Source organism: Protobothrops mucrosquamatus, unplaced genomic scaffold, assembly GCF_001527695.2.
Source record: "Protobothrops mucrosquamatus isolate PMUCROS unplaced genomic scaffold, P.Mucros_1.0 scaffold3515, whole genome shotgun sequence".
NCBI classification, from domain to species: domain Eukaryota; kingdom Metazoa; phylum Chordata; class Lepidosauria; order Squamata; family Viperidae; genus Protobothrops; species Protobothrops mucrosquamatus.
The window spans coordinates 100-9588 of record NW_015389485.1 but is presented as its reverse complement, the minus strand read 5'-3'; the positions used below and the strand labels follow the sequence as shown (position 1 = coordinate 9588).

At 44.8% G+C, this 9489-nt stretch overlaps 1 protein-coding gene across 1 annotated transcript in view; it reads right to left on the bottom strand.

Annotated features, from left to right (window-relative positions):
• ANXA11 (annexin A11) overlaps positions 1 to 8845 on the bottom strand; it is a 35067-nt gene extending 26222 nt beyond the window's left edge. Inside the window, exon 1 of the mRNA XM_015827125.1 lies at positions 8704 to 8845. The gene's annotated coding sequence lies outside the window, so the exon portion shown is untranslated. The remainder of the gene's footprint in view (positions 1 to 8703) is intronic.
• Positions 8846 to 9489: the final 644 nt, after the last annotated feature.

Sequence of the window (9489 nt, the reverse complement as noted above, 5' to 3'; positions counted from 1 at the left end):
TTGTCTTGAGATCCCTGGCTCCAAACTTCCTGATGGTTCCACATCTGCATATGTATAAGACTAGCTACTGCTTTGGGCAAAGAGATGAGGCCAGGTTTGGTTTCTGCTTTTCAAAAAATGCTTTTAAAAATCCTTTTGGTGAACAATATCTTTCTTTCTGCCTTTTTAATATTTCCTTCTCTGGGTTAACTTCCCACAACTGTTTTTCAGAAGATTGAAAAAGGGGATCATGTGATCCCGGGACACTGCGGCCATCATAAATAGGAGCCAGTTGTCAAGCCTCTGAATTTTGATCACGTGGTCCCGGGGACGCTGCAACGGTCGTAAGTGTGAAAAACGGCCCTAAGTCGCTTTTTTTTGTGCCATTGTATCTTTGAATAGTCGCAACGCAAATGTTTGTCGGTTGAAGAACACCCAAGATCGATCCTCTGCTTTCTTCTCAGTCTAGTCATAAACTCAAGGATCTCCCGTTCTAGCCTTCACAAGATCCGATCCTGCCTGGTTCTTCACATCAGCTACAGCCACTGCACAAAACTCACACACAAAGTCTGCAACCCCTTTGCACCGAAAGTCTGACGTTGCACATTCTGCCTACCACAAAGGAAGGGCTTTTAATGGCTGCACTGTTTTGTACCACAAGACTCAAGCAGACAAGAATAAGGGTGTGAATTATCAGTATATATATATACATAGTCCATACATGTCAGTCACCTCCAAAAAATTTTTTTTTAAAAAAATAATCAACAGATCTGCAATTAATTGAGGGAACGATACAAAGCAGCTAAAGTTCAGCGGTCACTGTGATGTTCCACGATTGCCTAGAATATTAATCCCACATCCAGGGCATCATGGGATATAAGGCAGAACAAGAGCTGGCCAACTTTGATTTAGAGAATTATTGCCACTCACCCTGTTTATCAGACTGTTTTCCCTTTTAATATTGTATTGATTGGACAAACAGGCAAGAGAAAATCCACCCTCCCCTTACTTCTCCAAGGTCCACCCCCTAAACATATATCCTAAGAAGTTTTCAATCCACCATAATTCATTCTTATGTCTTTTTTTTCCTAAATCTCAATTGCTGTAGAGCAGGGGTCTTCCAACTTGGCCCTTTGATGACTTGTAGACTTCAACTCCCAGCCTGGCTGAGGAATTCTGGGAGTTGAAGTCCACAAGTCATCAAAGGGCCAAGTTGGAAGACCCCTGTTGTAGACTGACTGGACCAATGGATTTATAAGTGAGCCTTTCAGATCAGAAGAGGTGCCTTTGCTTTTCAAACCAACAGAAGAACTGTCTAGCTAAAAGCTAGATATATGTAGCTTTTGTGGTTGAGCATCTCATATCCTGTTGGGAAACCCATGACAATCATTTGACCTCTGTTACCGGAAGACCACTCAAGTTAATTCTTGGTTGCAACCCTTAACTTAAAGCTCTTCAAAGGCAGCTTTAGAGCTAAAGATGGATCCAGGGCAAAGTCAGCGTTGAATAGTTTGAAGGAGCTGGGTCTTCTCCGAGGCTTACATGCCACTCTCTGCAGCTCAAGCATTATTCCACCAGAAGGCTTATTTTGAGAGGTTATTTTGGAGTGCTCTTGTGCACTGGCTAAGATCACATTCTGCCCTTTGCCCAGTCTTGTGACACATTTTGTCAACTCTTTGCAAGAAAGTTTACCATCAAAATGAGCAAATATTGAATTGGGTGGAGCATTTAAAATCCAGGATTAACCATATAAACTAGGGGTCTTCAAACTTGGCCCTTTTATGACTTGTGGATTTCAACTCCCAGAATTCCTCAGCCAGCGTGCCTGGCTGAGGAATTCTGGGAGCTAAAGTCCACAAGTCATAAAAGGGCCAAGTTTGAAGACCCCTGATATAAACACTCCGTGCTCTATCTATCTGTCTGTCTTTCTTTCTGTCTATCATTTACTTATCTACTTACTGTATCTACCTATCCATTATCCCATCCATCCCTCCATCCCTCTATCTATCTATCTATCTATCTATCTATCTATCTATCTATCTATCTATCTATCTATCTATCTATCTATCTATTTCTTACCTACCTACTTACCTATTTATCTATCATATCTATCTATCTATCTATCTATCTATCTATCTATCTATCTATCTATCTATCTATCTAATCTATTATATCAATCTATATCTATATATCTGCATCATCACTCTCTCATCTATCTATCCATCTACATCTATATCTATCTATCTATCTATCTATCTATCTATCTATCTATCTATCTATCTATCTAATCTATTATATCAATCTATATCTATATATCTGCATCATCACTCTCTCATCTATCTATCCATCTACATCTATATCTATCTATCTATCTATCTATCTATCTATCTATCTATCTATCTATCTATCTATCTATCTATCTTATCTATCTATCTATCTATCTATCTATCTATCTATCTATCTATCTATCTATCTATCTATCTATCTATCTATCTATCTATCTATCTATCTATCTATCTATCTATCTATCTATCTCTACAGTATCTCCTATTATTATTGTAAACAGATCCCTGCGTAACTTGCTTTGGGTTCCTGGAGGAGAGACAGAATAGAAAGCTAAGGAATAAATAAATGTTATGCTTTTTAATAATGTTTTGTAATCTGAAATAGTGCTACCAGACTCCTCCTGAATCAAAGACTTCACTTTCTATCTCAGCTGCCGTTCTTAGGTTAATGACCTTTCATATTTGCAGAAGGTGATAAAATACCAACTTTCCAGGGCAGATTGTAAGAATTCTATCCTATTCTAAACTCCCTTTTTACCATCCCGTTCTCCCTTATTTCAGGGTAGAGTCGGGGTGACTGAATGGAGCTGAGCGTTTACTTGCCCGTGCCCTTCCTGACGCCTATGTGAAGTTCACAGCAGATATTTCCTCTTTGTGCCCTGATAGAGAATCATCTGCCGCTACCTACGATTGAACTCTCAACCTTCCAAGTGGGAGGCGAGCATCTTCACCACTGGGCCACCATGCCACTCACTTCTATCCCATTCTACTTCTTAGAAAAAAGCAAAGCCTTAGTTACCATTTGGTTCGATGGTCAAACTCTTGTTGGCGTTATTATGCACGAACTAAGCTTTTCTCCACTAGCAACTCACCAAGGCATGCATTTCTACCTAACCCCCTTGAGGTGGCCTTTATCCTATTTCCAACCCATGAGCAAGTTAAGTGTTGAAGTGGCATTTTTCCTCTTATTCCAACACCAGCCTAGGATGCCTGAAATTTTGTAGACTCTGGCCTCCCACTACCTCGGTGAGAAATCCAGTTACTGCAATGGCTTGAAATAGTGACCACAGAGGATAGGGGATGGCATATTGCGTGAACATGGAGTTTCCTGCAAACTCAAGGATGGGGAGATGGGCCCTGGGTGTCCCTTACAGGGTTTCCAGAATTGTCTATAACGCAGAAGCATTCCTTAGCAGACAAATCTACTTTTAAAACTTCTCTAAAAGCACAAAATCTAAACACCGCTTGTCTAAATATAACCCCACGCATGATCAGCTTCCGTATCCACAATGCTTGCTCTGTACTCAGGCTGCTTTCTGGGTACAGAAATGTGTTTTGTGCAATACAAACCAGCCTTTGCCTACACAGGAAAGTTTTGTATTTGAGTTGGCACCATCGTATCGTATTTATAATTTCTATTCAAACGTTTATTCAAGTTTAGCATCCATCTGCAAGAATCCTTCATCAAGTTGGAATGTTTGGGGTGACCTCCTCCTCCTCCTCCTCCTCCTCCTCCTCCTCCTCCTCCTCTTCTTCTTCTTCTTCTTCTTCTTCTTCTTCTTCTTCTTCTTCTTCTTCTTCTTCTTCTTCTTCTTCTTCTTCTTCTATGATGTTAGTGAAAGTGCGTGGACCAAGCCACTTGCTCCTGGGACCCCATCCATCTCTCTCTCTCTCCATCTCTCTCTATGTGTGTGTCTCTTTGTGTGTATATATATATCCTCCTCCTCTTCCTCCTTCTCCTCTCCTCTTCCTCTTCCTCTTCCTCTTCCTCTTCCTCTTCCTCTTCCTCTTCCTCCTCCTCCTCCTCCTCCTCCTCCTCTTCTTCTTCTTCTTCTTCTTCTTCTTCTTTCTCCTCCTCCTCCTCCCTTTTTCTTCCTTTCTTTCCTTCTTCTTCTCCTCACACATCCCCATGTCACCTGATCAAAATTCAGGCACTTGGCAACTGGCATGCATTTACCATAGCTGCATTGTCCCCAGGGTCACGTAATCACCATTTGTAATCACTTTAACAACTGCATAACTCACTTAGCAGTGATTTGCTTAGCAACTGCGGCGAAAATGGTCATAGACTGGAGCAAAACTCAATGAACAACTGGTTTGCTTAGCAATGGAAATTTGGGGCTCAGCGTAGACAAGAGTAAAGTCTCATGCTTAGGCAAGAAAAAACCAAAAGAACACATATGGATTGGGTGAAACCAGGTTTAATAGCAGCAACCGTAAGAGGGATCTTGGAGTCTTAATGGACAATCAATTAAATACGAGCCAACAGTGGGCGGCAGCAGCCAAAAAAGCCAATCCAATCCTAAGTTGAGTTAACAGAGGGATTCAATCAAGATTGCGTGAGATACTAATACCACTCCATAAAGCCTTAATAAGACCACACTTAGAATACTACAACCAGTTTTGATCACCACACTATAAAAAAAACATGCTGAGACTCTAAAAAGAGTGCAGAGAAGAGCAACAAAGATGATTAAGGGACTGGAGGCTAAAACATATGAAGAACGGTTACAGGAACTGGACATGGCTGGTCTAGTGAAGAGAAGGACCAGGGGAGACATGATGGCAGTCTTCCAATATTTGAGGGGCTGTCACAGAGAGGAGGGGGTCAACCTATTCTCCAAAGCACCTGAAGGCCAGACAAGGAACAATGGATGGAAACTGATCAAGGAGAGATTCCACCTGGAAATAAGGAGAAATTTCCTGACAGTGAGAACAATCAACCAATGGAACTGAAGTTGCCTTCAGAAGTTGTGGGAGCTTTATCAGTGGAGGCTTTCAAGAAGAGACTGGACTGCCCTCTGTCAGAAATGGTGTAGGGTCTCCTGCTTGGGTGTGTGTGTGTGTGGACTAGATGACCTACAAGGTCCCTTCCAACTCTGTTATTCTATTTGAGATTCTATTCTATTCGAGTTATGGCCGAATGTTGAGGACTATCTGTAGTTAGTAGGACTCAACAGCAAAAGTACCTTTTTTAAAACAAACAAACAAACAGTGACCTCTGACTAATAAGGGAGACACTTAACCTTCTCCAAGAAACTCATGGACTAAAGAATGGTAAGGCTGACTTCCATTTGCCAACCCACAAGGAGCCCTGAGCTGTACAAAGGTTGTTTGCATAAGGTTAAAATGCACCAGGAAACGTGCGCTCGAATTAATGAAGGGAAAAAGGACAAGGAAACTGGACTCAATAAATGCCCTGGGTTCCCCTCTCTCATCTTCTAGGCAGATATAAATTCTATACCTTTGAGAGCTGTATGCAGTGAAATCTCACTGTAATGTATTAATCTACTTTTAAAGTGACAATAAGTTATTGTTCTGTTCTATTCTATTGTATTCTACTCTGCATTCTATTCTATTTGATTCATTATTTCATATTCTACTCTATTCTATTCTGCATTCTATTCTATTTGATTCATTATTTCATATTCTATTCTATTCTATTCTATTCTATTCTATTCTATTCTATATTCTACCCTACTCTATTCTACTCTACTCTACTCTGCGTTCTATTCTATTCTATTCTATTCTATTCTATTCTATTCTATTCTATTCTATTCTATTCTTCATATTCTACTCTATTCTATTCTGCATTCTATTCTATTCTACTCTACTCTACTCTGCATTCTATTCTATTTGATTCATTATTTCATATTCTATTCTATTCTATTCTATTCTATTCTATATTCTACCCTACTCTATTCTACTCTACTCTACTCTGCATTCTATTCTATTCTATTCTATTCTATTCTATTCTATTCTATATTTCATATTCTATTCTACTGTACTCTACTCTACTCTACTCTACTCTACTCTACTCTATTCCTACAAAAGCTTTGCATCAGACACCAGGAAAGCCTTGTGCTCAATGGGGCCAATTTTATTAGCATGGCTTGTAGACCATAAAAAACCCTGAGTGATCTTGGCCTGGCCCTCTGCCTTCCATTAATAGACATGGGATAAAGGAGGGATTAAACTACAGGCAGTCCTTGATTGACAACAGTCCATTGAGTGACTGTTCGAAGTTACAACAGGCACTGAAAAAAAGGGACTTATGATCATTTTCAACCCTTAGGATCGACACAATATCCCAACGGTCACATGATTTACGTGTGGATGCTTGGCAACAACTGGCTCTTCTTTATGACGGCCATGCAGTGTCCCCGGAGTCACGCAATCTCCTTCTGCGACCTTATGACAAGCAAAGTCAACCAGGTCCACTTAACAACTGTGGGACTAATTTAATTTAACAACTGCAGCGGTTCACTTAACAAATGCGGCAAGGGAAGTCGTAAAGTGGGGCAAAACCCGCTTAACAAATGTTTCCCTTGGCGACATAAAGTTTGGGCTCAATTATTGTCGTTAAGGCGAGGACTACCTTGCTATATCAAGTCCCCATAAGCTACACGAGATAAAGATAATATCAAGTCCCCATAAGCTGCAATGAGATAAAAATAATATCAAGTCCCCATAAGCTGCACGCAAACTTTTTTTCCAAGGGACACCCAGGATTAGGAATACATTATTTTCCCACTTAATAATTAGCTGGCTTTCCAACAGGCAATCTCCAAAAATAGCCCCTGGATAGAGCAGCAGCTGATATCTGGCCTGCAATAAAATGACAGCAAGGGAGTGGATTAGATTCCCCCTAAACCGGATTTCTGTACAACAAAACCAGCCGAAACAGGAACGAGTCGAAGTCACAACATTATGAAGAGCTACAGAAGATACGCACAAGCAATTCTTTGGTTGGGCCTTCAGTCCCAGAAAGAAACCAGGAAACAAACACACACACACACACACCCAAACTGCAAGAGTTGGACAATCCCCCAGATTCTGAGAAATGTTTTCTGCCTCTCACTATATTATGCCTCCAGGAAAGAAAGAAAGAGAGAGAGAGAGAGAGAGAAATCCCACCCCCTTTTCAGATCTTTGGGCAAAGTTGGCTAGTTTGCGTTTTCCTACGTTGGGCAAACTCGACTTTTTGGTGTCCCGTTTAAAAAAAACTAAACAAAAACAAAAACAAAACAAGAAGTCTGGTATAGGGTTTTCTGCCTGAGCAGGGGGCTGGATTAGATGACCTCCAAGGTCCATTATTATTATTATTATTATTATTATTGTTGTTGTTGTTGTTGTTGTTGTTGTTGTTGTTGTTGTTGTTGTTGTTGTTAAAAAATAAATCAATCAAAAACCCAACAAGGAAGTTGAGCCTACACACTCTCGGGGATGGAGGAGAGCTCTCGGGGGGGGGGGGCAGGCTGCTGTTCGCCCGGGAAAGCCAGCAGGGCTCCGGGGCTGTTGCAAAAAACCTGCCCGGGCAAAGGGCGGCGAGGAGGCTCCGCGCTGTTTCTCCGCCCAAGGCGGCTGTTAGCAGCGCTCCCGCCTCGCCCAACCGCCTTGTTTGCCTGGAGGGGCCGCTGGGCCGGGGTGGGGGAGGGAGGGAGAGGAAGGGAGGAACCTCTTGCGCTCCGGGGGCGCCCCGACCCCCAAAGCGGGCTGCGCTGTCCAGCGTCCCCGGCCTTGGCTCGGCCCCGGCCACCCGCCCCCCCTTGCCAGCTTGCCTGCCTGCCTGCCTGCTTGCTGTCTGTCTGTCTGTCTGCCTGCCTTCTTGCCTGTCTCTCTGTCTACTTGCCTGCCTGCCTGCCTGTCTGTCTGTCTTCTTGCCTGCCTGCCTGTCTGTCTGTCTTCTTGCCTGCTGTCTCTCTGTCTTCTAGTCTGTCTGTCTGTCTGTTTGCCTGCCTGCCTGCCTTCTTGCTTGCTGTCTGTTTTCTTGCCTGTCTGTCTTCTCGCCTTCTTGCTGTCTGTCTGTCTTCTTGCTTGCTGTCTGTCTTCTTGCCTGCTGTCTCTCTGTCTTCTAGTCTGTCTGTCTGTCTGTTTGCCTGCCTGCCTGCCTTCTTGCTTGCTGTCTGTTTTCTTGCCTGTCTGTCTTCTCGCCTTCTTGCTGTCTGTCTGTCTTCTTGCTTGCTGTCTGTCTTCTTGCCTGCTTGCTGTCTGTCTGCCTGCCTGTCTTATTGCCTGCCTGTCTGTCTGTCTTTTCACCTGTCTGTCTTCTTGCCTGTCTGTCTTCTTGCCTGCCTGCCTTCTCGCCTGTCTGTCTGTCTTCTTGCTTGCTGTCTCTCTGCCTGTCTGTCTGTCTCCTTGCCTGTCTGTCTTCTCGCCTGCTTGCTGTCTGCCTGCCTGCCTGTCTTCTCGCCTGTCTGCCTGTCTTCTCGCCTGTCTGCCTGTCTTCTTGCCTGCTGTCTGTCTGTCTGTCCGTCTGCCTGCCTGCTTGCCTGTCTTCTTGCCTGCCTGTCTGTCTGCCGCCTTGCCTTCTTGCCTGCTGCCTGCCTGTCCGTCTGTCTCTGCCTGCCTGTCTCTCCGTCGGCCTGCCTGGCTTCTTGCCTGCCTGCCTTGCCAGCCAGGCTCCAGAGTCCAAGCCCCCGGTCCCGCCGCCCCTTACCTGGCAAGCGAGGCTCCAGCCGCGGGGTGCCGGACTTGGAAGGAGGGCGGCCCGGGGAGGAGCAGGAGCAGGAGCCGGAGGAGCGGACGCCTCTTCCCGGACGGGCGCAAAGTCCTGTCTTTCCCAGGCGCGGCTCTTTTTTCCCCCCTTTCTTTCTTTCCTTCCTTCCTTCCTTCCGGAACGAAAGCGAAGATCGGCGGGGCTCCGAGGCGGAGTCTCTCGCCTCCCCCGCCTTCTTCCCGGTCTGGCCGGGGGAACTCGGCCGCCCCCGCGCGCCCTTCTGGCTCCCTGCGCGGAGATCCGGCTTGGAAAGCGGAGGAAGGAGCCGACCTGCCCCGATCCGGCTCTCCCCTCCCCTGGGCGTGGGCACCTGCGCCTTGCCTGCGCTTGGAGAGCCCAAAGCGCTCCCTTTGAAAAATAAAAAAAATGAAATGAAAAAGAGGGCCGTTAGCCCAATGCCTGGGGGGGGGATCCCCGATGTCTACCTCCCCAACAATGAAGGAGACTCTTTGTAGCTCAGGCTTGAAATGTGGGGTCCTTGGTGCTCTTGGAGCTGGCTTGTTTTCTTGCGGACGTTTCATGACCTAACTAGGTAATGTTATCAGTGCTAGAAGGGAGTGGGAGGAAGGAGACTGGGCTGGAGGAAGGAGAGGAGGAGGAGGAGGATTGTGGGGTCCTTGGTGCTCTCGGAGCTGGCTTGTTTTCTTGCGGACGTTTCATCACCTAACTAGGTAATGTTATCAGTGCTAGAAGGGAGTGGGAGGAAGGAGACTGGACTGGAGGAAG